The following is a 13,287-nucleotide window of genomic DNA, read 5'->3' on the forward strand; positions in this document are numbered from 1 at the left end:
GTTTTTTTCTTTTGTTCCAGTACTGAGGCTTGAACTAAGGACCTGAGTAATGCCTCTTTGCCTTTTAGCTTTTTTTTTTTGGTCAGTCCTGGGGCTTGGTCTCAGGGCCTGAGCACTGTCCCTGGCTTCCTTTTTGCTCAAAGCTAGCACTCTACCACTTAAGCCACAGTACCACTTCTGGCTTTTTCTCTTTATATGGTGCTGAGGAATCGAATCTAGGGCTTCATGCATGCAAGGCACTCTACCACTAATCCATATTCCCAGCCCTTGCCTTTTGGCTTAAGGCTAGTACTCTACTTCCAACTTTTGAGTGACTAATTAGAGATAACAGTTTCATGAACTTTTCTTTCTGGGCTGGTTTCAAGCCAGAATCTTCATATCTTCAACTTTCTGAGCTACTAGGATTACAGGCATGAACCACTGGCACCAGGAGAGATAGTTTTTTGGACCTGAGTACTATCCTGGTCTTTTGTGCTCAAAGCTAGCACTTTACCGCTCAAACCACAGCTCCATTTCCAGCTATTTTTAGTGCTTTATTGGAAGTAAGAGTCTCACAGGGGGCTGGGAATGTGGCCTAGTGGTAGAGTGCTTGCCTAGCGTGAATGAAGCCCTGGGTTCAGCACCACAGAAACAGCCAGAAATGGCACAGTGCTCAGGACCTGAGTTCAAGCCCCAGGACTGGCAAATAAAACAACAACAACAACAACAACAAAACTAAGAGTCTCACTGATTTTCCTGCTCAGGCTGTTTTCAAACCTCATTTCTCATAATCTCAGCCTTCTGAGTAGTTAGAGTTACAGGCATGAGCCACTAGTGCCTAGCTAAGAGTTATTTTAAATTGAATATTTGTCCCTTTTTAATAGTGCTTTTTTAAATTAAATTTTATTGACAAGGTGATGTGCAAAGAGGGTACAGTTAAATAATGAGTACATTTCTTGTCATATTTGTTACACCTTCCCTCATTTTTCTTTGCCTTCCCTAGTTCAGGTAAGCATATATACAATATCCAGTGTACCAAAATCATATACAGTAACCACCTGGGGTACGCCACAGGAAATTCACCTAGCACGTAAAACCCAACGACAATGATAAAATCCTCCTGTTTCCATCTCTTGGAGTTCATTTTGCTTAGCCTCATCTTCTACAATCATATGTACGTAGCTGTTGAGCTCTTGTGAACCTCTGACAGGTCTATCCTAGACCTTTTTATGCTTATTCAGTAATTGTTTGGTTTTAGAGACATAAAGTAAAGTCACTGACCAAAACATGTGAAAATGCCATTTGAAAAGAAGTTTGTTGTTTTACAGACATAGTCTCTACTGATCTCCCCCCGACCCCAACAACCCCATATCAGGGAGACCATGTGCCTTTGATCTCTGTGCTCTAGGCTTGTCTCACTCAACATTATTTGTGATGAACAGAAGTTTTTTGGTATTTTTTTTTTCTTTTTTCTTTTTTCTGTTTTGCCAGTCCTGGGGCTTGAGGGCCTGAGCACTGTCCCTGGCTTCTTTTTGCTCAAGGCTAGCACTCTGCCAACTTGAGCCACAGCGCCTCTTCTGGCCTTTTCTGTATATGTGGTGCTAAGGAATGGAACATAGGGCTTCATGTATACGAGGCAAGCACCCTTGCCACTAGGCCATATTGCCAGCCCCTGAACAGAAGTTTAAAATTATGACAGTTCACCTTAGCAACAACTTCTTGTTATAATTAGCATACTGTGTGTGTGTGTGTGTGTGTGTGTGTGTGTGTGTGTGTCCACACATGTGCACGGGCACATGGGCCCCATCCTGGGTCTTGAACTCAAGGCCTGGGCACTGTCCCTGAGCTTGTTGCTCAAGGCTAGCTCTAGCACTCTACCCCTTTAGCCATGGTTTTATTTCTGGATTTTTGGTGGTTAATTAGAGATAAGAGTCTCATAGACTTTCCTGCCTAGACTGGCTTGCAAGCACAGTCCTCAGATCTCAGCCTCTTGAGTAGCTAGGATTACAAGCATGAGCCACTGGCACCCAGAGCTTTCTGTCTTTTTTCCTTCCTTCCTTATTTCCTTCCTTTCTTCCTTCCTTCCTTCCTTCCTTCCTTCCTTCCTTTCTTTTTATTTTTTTATTGTCAAACTGATGTACAGAGAGGTTACAGTTTCATACATTAGGCATTAGATACATTTCTTGTACTTGTTGGTCATTGGCTTGGCATTGAGGGAGGTGGTCCTGAGAGGCCGACTCTCCTCCCGCCCTGGGGCTGCGTGGCCGTTAGCCACTCCTACCCCCCTCCGGGCTCTGGCACCGGGAGAGGTAGCTGACCAGCCCCGCCTCCTGTCTCGGAGCACGTGTAGGCCAAGAATGGCGCCGGGCAGAGCCCAGGGGGCCCAGGGGGTGGGATGTGGTGTTAGCCCGTGAGGAGGTCCTAAGACACCGCCCTTGGAGGGGCAGCCCAGGTAGCCTGTCACTAGCGTCCAGCTAGCCACTCCAGATCCCTCCCCTTCCTGCCGCCACTACTGCTATCAATGTGGCTTTTTTCCCCTGAATAACCGAAATTCCAAGAAGCTTTCCCCCGAGAACGCCCGCGTGTCCTGCGTCCTCATCTAAGCGTGAGGGGGGGACGGGTGTCATCGCGTCTACACACAATCCAAGGCTTGCAACGTGAGGCCGCACTCCAGCTGTCCCAACACGCGCGAGGGTGAAAGGGTCTCACAGTACTGTTTGTTACCTCCTCCCTCGTTCCCCCCTCCCCCTTCCCTCTTCCTTCCTTCCTTCCTTTCTTTCTTTTTTTTTTGTCCATTGTAGGACTTGAACTCAGGACCTGGGCACTGTCCCTGAGCTTTTTTGCTCAAGGCAAGCCCTCTACCACTTGAGCCACAGCCCCCTTTCCAATTTTTTTTTAATTTTCAAGATGATGTACAGAGGGGTTACAGTTACATACTTAAAGTAGGGAATACATATACATTTCTTGTCATACTTGTTACCCCCTTCCTCATTTTTCTCCCACCTTCCTTCCCCCAACCCCTCTTGCTTTCATCATTTTTTAACCTTCCCAATGATAGACATCACCATTCTAGTCTACATTGCTTATGAACTCTATGAATATTAACTATTAAACAATATTAACAATAAAACAAACCCTTCCAGGTCAGGTGGTATGTACATTTCTTTCTTTTTGTTTAGTGTAATCAGTTCCTTCTTTTTCTGTCATTTCTTCCCGCTCCCAGTTGCCCTTGAGTTGCTTAGTTTGCTTTCATCAATGTCCACTGCAGCTTTTAGGTACCCTCTACTGTATTTCTTTTCATCTGCTTTCCACTCGTTCTGGGCTCTCCTACCAGCTTCCCTCAGATTTACATATGTATATTCCGTATGTGAGGTAAAGAATATAGGGTCCTCTAGATACTATAAGACTAAGAAGAGGTCCTTTGCTTCCTTATCTTTGGAGTTCTTTTCAGTCTGGATATTATGTTCAGTACATATGAATTGGTGTTCGGGTTTTACTTTTTGGTGCCTTTCTCCCAAGACTGACTTTTTGGTCTCTCTGTGAATTGGTATCTTGGGTCTTGTTTTCTTTGTCACGTCTCTTTGTTATTTAACTCTAACACCAGCATATAAGGGAGACCATGCACCATTTGTCTCTGTGTTCTTGGCTTATCTCACTCAACATGATTTATCCTAGTCCTGTCCATTTCCCTGTGAATGCCATTATTTTATACAGGTACCACATTTTTTTGATCCATTCATGGGTAGTGGGGAACCTGGGCTGTTTCCATATGTTGGCTATTGTGAACTGTGCAGCAATGAACATGGAAGTGCAGGTGTCCTTGTTGTATCCTGGATCCTGTTACTCAGGGTATATGCCTAGGAGTGGTATGGCTGAGTCATACAGTATGTCTATGTTTAGTTTTGGGGGGAACCTCCAGACTGCTTTCCAGAGTGGTTGTACTAGTTCACATTTCCACCAGCAGTGCAATAGGGCTCCTCTTTCTCCACAACCCTTCCAGCATTTGTTGTTGCCTGAGTTCAGAGTATAGGCCATTCTGACTGGGGTAAGGTGGTATTTCAGGGTTGTTTTAATTTGCATTTCTTTTACTGCCAGGGATGCTGAACATTTCCTCATGTGTTTCTTTGCCATTTTTATTTCTTCTTCTGTGAAATCTCTCTATAGCTCTCTTGCCCATTTAGTGATTGGTTTATTAGGTTTGGAGGGATTCGTTTTTTGATCTCTCTGTATATGATGGATCTTAGGCCTTTGTCTGTTGCATTGCTGGTGAAGATCTTTTCCCAACTGGTTGGCTGTCATTCTAGTTTAGTATCTATGTCTTTAGCTGTACACAAACTTTTTATTTTAATATAGTCCCATTTTTTAAGTCTCTCCTATCTGTTGTGCCCCTGGAACTTTGTTCAGGAGGTTCCTGCCTATGCCTATAAGTTCTAGTGTCGCTTCTACTCTATTCTGTAGTAGTTTCAGAGTTTTGGATCTGATGTTGAGTTCTTTAATCCATTTTGAGTTGATGTTAGTGTGTAGTGACAGGCTGGGATCTACTTTGAGTTTTCTGCATGTGGCTGCCCAGTTTTCCCAGCACCAATAGTTGAAAAGGCTATGTTTTTTCCAGTGTATGTCTTTGGCTTCTTTGTCAAAGATAAGCCGACTGTAAGTGTGTGGTTTTATTTCTGGGTCTTCTAATCCATTCCATTCATCTTCAGATCTGTTTCTGAGCCAGAACCAGGCTGTTCTTCTTATGATGGCTCTGTATTGTGATAACTCTTGCACTGCTTCTTTTGCCTAGAGTTGCTTTGTCTATTCTAGGTCTTTTCTTATTCCATATGAATTTTTGGATTGTTTTCTCTATTTCAGTAAAGAATGTCATTGGGATTTTGATGGGGATTGCGCTGAATTTGTATATCATCTTTGGCAATATGGCCATTTTCGTGATATTGAGTCTACCTACCCATGAGTATAGAAGGTCTTTCCAATTCCTGGTGTCCTCTTTGATTTCTCTCTTTAGATTTTTATAGTTTTCACTAAATAGATCTTTTATGTCTTTGGTTAGGTTAATTTCTAGGTATTTTATTCTTTTTTTTAGCTATTGTAGATGGTGTTGTTTTCATGGTTTCCTTTTCTGTTTGTACATTATTGGTGTAAAGAAAGGCTACTGATGTTTGTGGATTAATTTTGTATCCTGCTACTTTGCCAAAATGGTTTATTAGTTCTAAGAGTTTGGGAGTGGAGTTTTCTGGGTTTTTCAGGTATAAGACCATGTCATCTGTAAACGGATAGTTTAATTTCTTCTTTCCCCATGTGGATCCCTTTAATGTCCTTTTCTTGTCTTATTGCTCTGGCTAAGGATTCTAGAACTATATTAAATAGGAGTGGAGAGAGTGGGCCTCCTTGTCTTGTTCCTGATTTTAGGAGAAATGTTTTACGTTTTTCCCTATTTAGTATGATATTAGCTATTGGTTCTGTCATATGGCTTTTATTGTTTTAAAGAACGTTCCTTCTATTCCTATTTTCTCCAGAGCTTTTAACATGAATGGGTGTTGTATTTTGTCAAAAGCTTTTGGCAGATTTCTAGTTTTTGAGTGGCTTTCTGCCTGGGCTGGATTTGAACTGCGATCCTCAGATCTCAGCCTCCTGAGTGGCTAGGCATACGTCACCAGTACCTAGCAGTTTTCTGTCTTTTTTTTTTTTCTTTGCCAGTCCTGGGGCTTGGACTCAAGGCCTGAGCACTGTCCCTGGCTTCTTTTTGCTCAAGGCTAGCACTCTACCACTTGAGCCACAGTGCCACTTTTGGCTTTTTCTATATATGTGGTGCTGCAGAATTGAACCCAGGGCTTCATGTATGCAAGGCAAGCACTCTACCACCAGACCATATACCCAGCCCTGCCTGTTTTCTGTCTTTCTAGAGAACTTTGTATGTCCCAGAGCCATATCTCTCTCTCTCTCTCTCTCTCTCTCTCTCTCTCTCTCTCTCTCTCTCTCTCTCTCTCTCTCTCTCTCTCTCTCTCTCTCTCTCTGTGTGTGTGTGTACTGGGCTTTATGCTTGATAGGCAGGTACTTTCATTTGAGCCATGCCCTAACCCTTTGGTTTTTTTGTTTGTTTGTTTTTGGCCAGTCCTGGGCCTTGGACTCAGGGCCTGAGCACTGTCCCTGGCTTCTTTTTGCTGAAAGCTAGCACTCTGCCACTTGAGCCACGGCGCCACTTCTGGCCATTTTCTGTATATGTGGTGCTGGGGAATTGAACCCAGGGCCTCATGTATATGAGGCAAGCACTCTTGCCACTAAGCCATATCCCCAGCCCCCCTTTGGTTTTTTTGTTTTGTTTTAGTTACTTTTCAGGCAGGGTCTCACACTTTTGCCTGGGGTGGGCTTGGATCGCAATTCTCCTATGCCTTCCATGTAGCTGAGAGAACAGGGAGTATGGGGCAAAGGGATAGAGGAAGGTCATCTCCGTGGTGGGAAGGGAGTCATGGTAGAAGAATGAGTGTGGAGGAGGGCAGGATCCAGACTAGAGTTGAACTGCCCTCATGTATAAGTGTCAAGGGCATTGACCAGCCTTCAGAGGGAAACCCTTCCTCCACTCCCACACGAACCACAGAACTTCTCTACATGGGATGGTAGGAGATGTCTATGGAAGGCCAGGGACCTAGGTGAGCTCTATGGCCAGTTTCAGTGCAGGATAATCTCTTCAGGGGCGGCTTTAAACTCTGAGAACTCAGAGATAGCACCTGAGGCAGGAATGAGTTGGTGGAAGGAGGGATGGAAGGCCATCCAGATGAGAGGAAATAGAGACAGAAAGAAGGGACCACCAAGAAAGAGAACTCACCTGCTGTGCCCCTAGAGACCATTAGAGAACAATCAGCTCTCAAATAGAAGAGTTAACCTTGAATGGGCAGTGACTGCATACCAAAGGTCTAAAACCACTTGAAAACATGTATTTCCAACGTTCCCTTAAAAATAATTTTGCTAGCTAGGTGCCAGTGGCTCACATTTGTAATTCTAGCTACTCAAGAGATGAGATCTGAGGATCACAGTTCAAATCCAGCCAGGACTAGGAAAGCCGGTGAGACTCAGATAACCACCAGAAAACTGGAAGTGAAGCTATGGTTCAGAGTGGTAGAGCACTAGTCTTTAGCACAAAAAATTTAATAAAACAGTATCCAGGCCCTGAGTTCAAGCCCTACAACCGGCAATAAAACCAAACCAAACCAAACCAAACAACAACAAAAACAGAAACCAATGTGGCCGGTGATGCAGTGGCTCAAGCCTATAATTCTAACTATTTGGAAAATCACAGTTCAAGACCAGTCCAGGTATAAAAGAATTTGAGACTTCATTTCAATCAGTGGCTAAGCATAGTGGAGTGTGTCAGCAACATAGGGAAGCACAAGTAGGAAAACTGCAACCAAGCCCACCTAGGCACCAAACAAGGTCCGACCTCAAAATTAACGAACAGATAAATGGATTGGAGGCATGGCTCAAATGGTAAAGCAGCTGCCTATCAAGTGCAATGCCCTGAGTTTAAACTCCAGTACTGCCAAAAATAACAGTGCAAATAAAGAACTGGTGTAGGATCTTAAGTGGTACAGCACCTGCCTAACAAGTGTGAGGCCCTGAGTGCAAACCCAGTACTACTCCCCAGAAAATGTATAGTAGCTACATATCTAACTTTCTTTTTACAAATCACCAAGCTTTTCCCATTGCGGTTGTACTATTTTTCACACTCACCAGAATTGTATGAGTCATTGCCCACACTCAGTGTGGCTTGTTTCTATCATTTCAACCCCTGTGTCGGCTGTACAATGGCACCTCATTGTTGTTCCAGCTTGCATTTCCCTAATCTACTTTGTTAACTGGTGTACTCTGGACATTTTAAGAAATGGAGTCATATATTATGTAACATTCTCAGAAGGTCTTCTTGCAATTAGTATAGTATTTTCAAGATCCATCATGTTATAGTATGTATGATTACTTCTTTTAATTTTTGAATGATACTCCATGATATGATTTGATCAGGTTTTTAAATCTATTTACCAGTCAATGGACAATTGAGAGAGAGGTGGGCCCTCATCCCCTAGACATGTGCCCACCTGAGAAAGGTCCCAGCTACAAAAGTTTTCCTTATGATCAGCAGGAAAATGTGTGTCCAACTCTGGCAGGTCCGTTTGAGGCCCAGGTAACCAATGTCCCAGATCTGCCGATTGGTAGAGAATCCTCTCTGTGCCCAGCTAGAGCTGCCTCCGTGTGCCCATGTGGGAAATAAGCCCTTCGGCCAACCTAGGGGAAGCCCTATGTGTTCATCTGGGGACAAATCTTCTGTGCACATCAGAGGAAGGACCCACTGTTGGTAGCTTGGGAAGAACCCCTGTGTGGTTCTGGTGTGCTACTGGGAAGGTTACATGTACCCATCTGGGAAAGATCCCCTCATCCCATATTGGAGAATTTCTCCTTGGGCCAAGCTGGGGAAAATCTCCTTGTGCCTGAGGAATGTCCCTTTCTGCTATGCTGAGGAATATCTTCTTGTGCCCAACTGAGGAAAATCTCTTGTAACATACTAGAGAGGGTTTCCTATATGCCAATCTAGTAATGTTCCATTGTGCCCAGCAGGTGAAGATCTGGGGAAGCTCCCCTTGTGCTCATCAGGGAAATGTCCCCTTTTGTGCTCATCTGGTCAAGGTCCCTGGTGATCATCTGGGGAAGGTACCCTTGTGCCTACCTGGGTAACGTCCTCTTATGCATAGTTGGGGAAATTACCTTTGTGCCCACTTGTGGAAGAACCCATTGTGTCTACCTGGAGAATATACCCTGTGCACAGCTAAAGAAATACCCATCATACCTATCCAGGGAGTATCCCATTGCACACAGCTGAGAAGTATACACTGGAGGCCCCTCCAAGCAAGGTCGCTTGTGCTAATCTGGGTACTTTCCTCTTTTGCCCACCTGGGGAAATTCCAGTTGTGCTCAGGTGGGAAGTCACATGTGTGTCCATCTAGGAATGTCCCCTTCAGCTAAGTTGAAAGGGTCCTATGAGTGACTATCTGAGCAATGTCTGTCATGTAGCCAGCTGGAGAAATTTTTCTCATGACCATCTGGGGAATGTCCCAGTGTACCAAGCGAGGGAAAGTCTCCTTGTGCTCATCTGGGGAAGTTCACCTGTGAGCATCTAGGGAATAAGCCCTGTGCTCACCTAAGAGAATACCCCTGTGCACAGCTAGAGAAGGACCTTTTGTATCCATTTGGAGAAAAATACCCCTGTACATAGCTGGAGAAGATTCCTAAACATAAGGAAAACACATTATGCTCAGCTGGGGGAGGTATCTTGGCGCTCATCTGGAGAAAGCCCCATTGTAAACCATTTGGGGGAAGTCCCTTTGTGCCCACTGGGTAAGGTTCTTTTATGCCCATCTTGGGAAGGGAAGGTCTTCTTGTGTTCACTGTTCAATGAAGATTTCCTTGTGCAATACTGGGAAAGGACGCTTCCACTCATTTGGAAAATATCCACAGTACACATAAGGGGAGGACCCCTTGTGCTCATCTAGGGACTGTCCCCTTATAATTACTTAAGATCTCCTTGCACCATCTAAAGAATAATCCAAAGTACTAGTTTGAGGAAGGCCCCTTTGTACCCACCTAGGGAAAGGTCCCACTATGTTCAACTGGGAAGATCCTCCTATACCCATCTAAGAAAGGTCCCCTTGTGCCCACTGGGAAATACCCCCTTTGTAAAGAGCTAGGCTCTGTGTGCCTGTCTGTGTATGGTCCCTTTGTACCAATCTGGGGATTGTCCCCTGTACTATTCAGGGGAAGGTCCTCTCCTACACATCTTGGAAAGATCCAATTGAGCTCATCTGCAGGGGGTCCTATTATGCCCACCTTGGGAAATCTCCTTATGCTCACTTGACAAGTTCTCACTTGTGTGCCATCTCCCAGGTGAGGAGGTTCTCTTGGTTCTCTTCTGGGGGACTGACTGGCCCTTATAAGCTGAAGGAGATTCTGGGGGCTTGAACTCAGGGTCTGAGCAGTGTTCCTGGCTTCTTTTTTGCTCAAGGCTAGCACTCTACCGCTTGAGCCACAGCGCCACTTCTGGCCTTTTCTGTTTATGTGGTGCTCAAGAATCGAACCAGGGCTTCATGCATGCTAGGCAAGCACTCTACCACTAAGTCACATTCCCAGCCCCATGAAGGAGATTCTTTAGTGCACACTTTGAGATTGTCCTGTGCTCAGCTGGGAAGCTAACACTTATGTCACTATGGGGACTGTCCCTTCCTGCTCAGCTAGGGAAGGACCCCTTGTGCCCTTCTGGGGAAAATGTCCTTCTGGCCATCTTGAAGAAAGCCCCCTTGTGTTCATCTGGGAAAGTTCCCCTTATCTAGAGAATGGCCAGTTTGAGGGAGGTCCTCTGTGCCCATCTGGAGAAAGTTTCCTCCTGTCCACCTGGGAAAGCTCTTCTTATGCCATTTGAAGGAACACATCCCTTTTGCTCATCTGTGAAAGATCCCATGGTGCTCAGCTGGGGAAAGTTCCCTTGTGCCCATGTGAGGAATTTCCCTGTCTCTACCTAAGAAGGGCACTGTGTGCCCATCTAGGGAATGTTCCCTTTACCCAGCTGGAAACATCCCATGGGTGTCTAGCTAGGGACTTCTCTGTACCTATCTGGGGGATAGTTCCCTTTTTCCCTTCTTGGAAATGTTTTGTGTGTGTGTATGTGTGTGTCCATATAGGCAGGCTGTGCTTGTGCCCAGATAAGGGTTGTCCCTTTATGCTCAGATGGGAAGGTCACATTGCGCTATCTGGGGGAATGCCTCTTTGTGCTCAGCTGGGAAAGAGAATATGTGCCCATCTGGGAATGTCTCCTTGTGCTCAGCTAGGGAAGATCTCCTAGTGCTCAGCTGAGAAAGGTCCTCTTGTGTCCATCTGTAGAATGTCTCTTTGTGCCCAGCTAGGGAAAATCCCCTTGTGTTGCTCTGAAGAAACGGAGAAGCTCCTTTGTGTGCCCTTTGTGCCAGTCTATAGACTGTCCACTTATTCTCATCTGGGTAAGGTTTCCTGGTAATCATCTGGGAAAGGTTCAGTTATACCAAGCTGGAGGAAGTCTCTTTGTGTTCATCTAGGAAAAGTCCACTTGTGCTCAGCTATGAAGGTCACATATGTGCCCACTGTGGAATATCACCTTGTGTTCAAGTGGAGAAGTCCCCTGATAATCATCTGCAGAATGTCCCCTTGTGCTCGGCCAGGAAGGCCTCTGTGCCCATTTTGGGGAAAGAACCCTATGCTAATCTGGGAAAGGTCCACTTTGTCCATCTGGGGATGGTCTCTAGTACCCCTAGAGTAGGTCCCCATCTGTTCCTGTGGGACTAGACCTCTTGTGCAAAGCCAGTGAAGATCCTCTTGTGCCAATCTGGGGATTATTCCTGTGTACAGCTGGTGAAGGGCCCTGTGTGCCTATCTAGGTACGGCCCCTTTGTGCCAATCTGGAAACTATTCCCTCATGCCCATCTGTGAAGGCACTGCTGTGCTCATCTGAGGAAGGTTCCCTGGTGGCCATCTGTAAAGGTCCAATTGTTCCTATCTAGGGAAAGTCCTCTTGTGTTCAGCTAGGAAGCTTACATGCATGCCCATCTGGGAGATATCCCCTTATGTCAGTCTCTTTGTGCCAGCTTGGGGTGGTTCCCATTTGCCCATCTGAGAAATGTCTCCCCGTACTCAGCTAAGGAAGGTTCCTTTGTGCCCATCTAAGGAAAATCCCTTTGTGCTCCGTTGGCAAAGTTCCATTTGTGCTTATCTGGGGAAGATCCCTTGTTCCCAACTGAGAAAGCTCCCTTGTGTCCAACAGGAAGGACCTTGTATGCCTGTCTGGTGAATGCTGTCTGTGTCCAGCTGGGCACCCTTTTGCCCGCTGGAGAATGTCCTCTTGTGATTGATGGTAAGTTCTTCTTCTCTCCATCTTGGAAAGGTCTTCTTTTGTCCATCTGTTCAGCTGAAAAGGTTATATGTGTTCCTATCTGTGGAATATCTCCTTTGCAGCTGGGGAAGGCCCCTGGTGCTCACCTGGGCAGGTCACATGTGTGTCTAGGTGGCCTGTGGCCCACATGGGGAATGTCCCCTTTTGCTCAGTCTGCAAGGTCACATTTGTGCCTGTCTGGAGCATGTCCCCTCATTTCCAGCAGGGGAGGCCCCTGGTGCTCAGCCTAGAAGATCACATGTGTGCTTATCTGGGAAATGTCTATGTCCAGTTGGAGACTGTCCCCTTGTGCTAGCTGGAAAAGTCCTCTTGAGTCCATCAGGAGAATGTCCTTTTGTGAACTAGTAGGGAAGTTCTCTATGTGCTCATCTGCTTATCCATGTAATGAATGTCTTGTGCCCAGCTGGGAAAGGTCTCTGTGTGCCCAAGTGGACATCATTCCCTTACACCCAGCTTAAGAAAGTCCTCTGAAATCCCATTTAGAGGATATGCCTTGGGTGTTTATCAGAGGAAGGAATGCTTAAGCCATGGTAGGAAACTCATTTGTGTGTTCACTGGTTGGAAATCCCTGTAAATCTATCTTGGAGAATGATCAAACTGGGTTAAGTCACCTGTATCCAATACAGTCAGAGAGTATCTGCAAAAAAAAAAAAAAAAAAAAAAAAAAAGTGTCACCCCTCCATCTCCTGAATGTTTATCTATGATCAGGCAGGGAAAGGCATTTGTGAAGTGAGTTTAAAGCCATGGACACTCTCCTGTGTGATAGCATTGATCTCTGGCTTCTTAGAGAAAAGGTCTAGCCAAGGAACAATGGCTGCAGGAGGCAGGTCAGCTTAGTCCCTGGGCTGCCTCCCTCACCTACTCTGGGGACACAATACTAGAACTCTTTCTCTTTCAAGTGACATGGACATGGACAAAGTCAGGTGCTCCCACACTACCAAAGAATACCCACTTTGGACTTTTCCACCAACACCTGGCTCCTTCTGCCCTATCTCAAAGAAGAAACACAGGATTATTATGCTCCGCCCCTGGCCTGGGCTTGGGCCTTGGTATCCAGGCTAGCTAGGCTTGTGAGTGTGCTTGGCATCAGCCATGGTCAGTTCATGAGCTGGGTGGGATAGGAATCAGGGAGGGATGCAACACCTCCCTGGGTCCAGGGATGGCTTTGAACTGTCATCTTCAAATCTCAGCCTCCCAAGTAGCTAAGTGTATTACAGGCATATGCCACCGGTACCTGGCTTGAATTTGAACTTTTTCACTGATGGTTGGAATACTTTTTAACTTCTTTGTATTACTCCACCACCCTGTTAATCAATTGTGAGTAGTGTGTGAGCTGACTCCTTAGTAAC

This window comes from Perognathus longimembris, chromosome 7 (genome assembly GCF_023159225.1).
Source record: "Perognathus longimembris pacificus isolate PPM17 chromosome 7, ASM2315922v1, whole genome shotgun sequence".
Taxonomy (NCBI): Eukaryota; Metazoa; Chordata; class Mammalia; order Rodentia; family Heteromyidae; genus Perognathus; species Perognathus longimembris.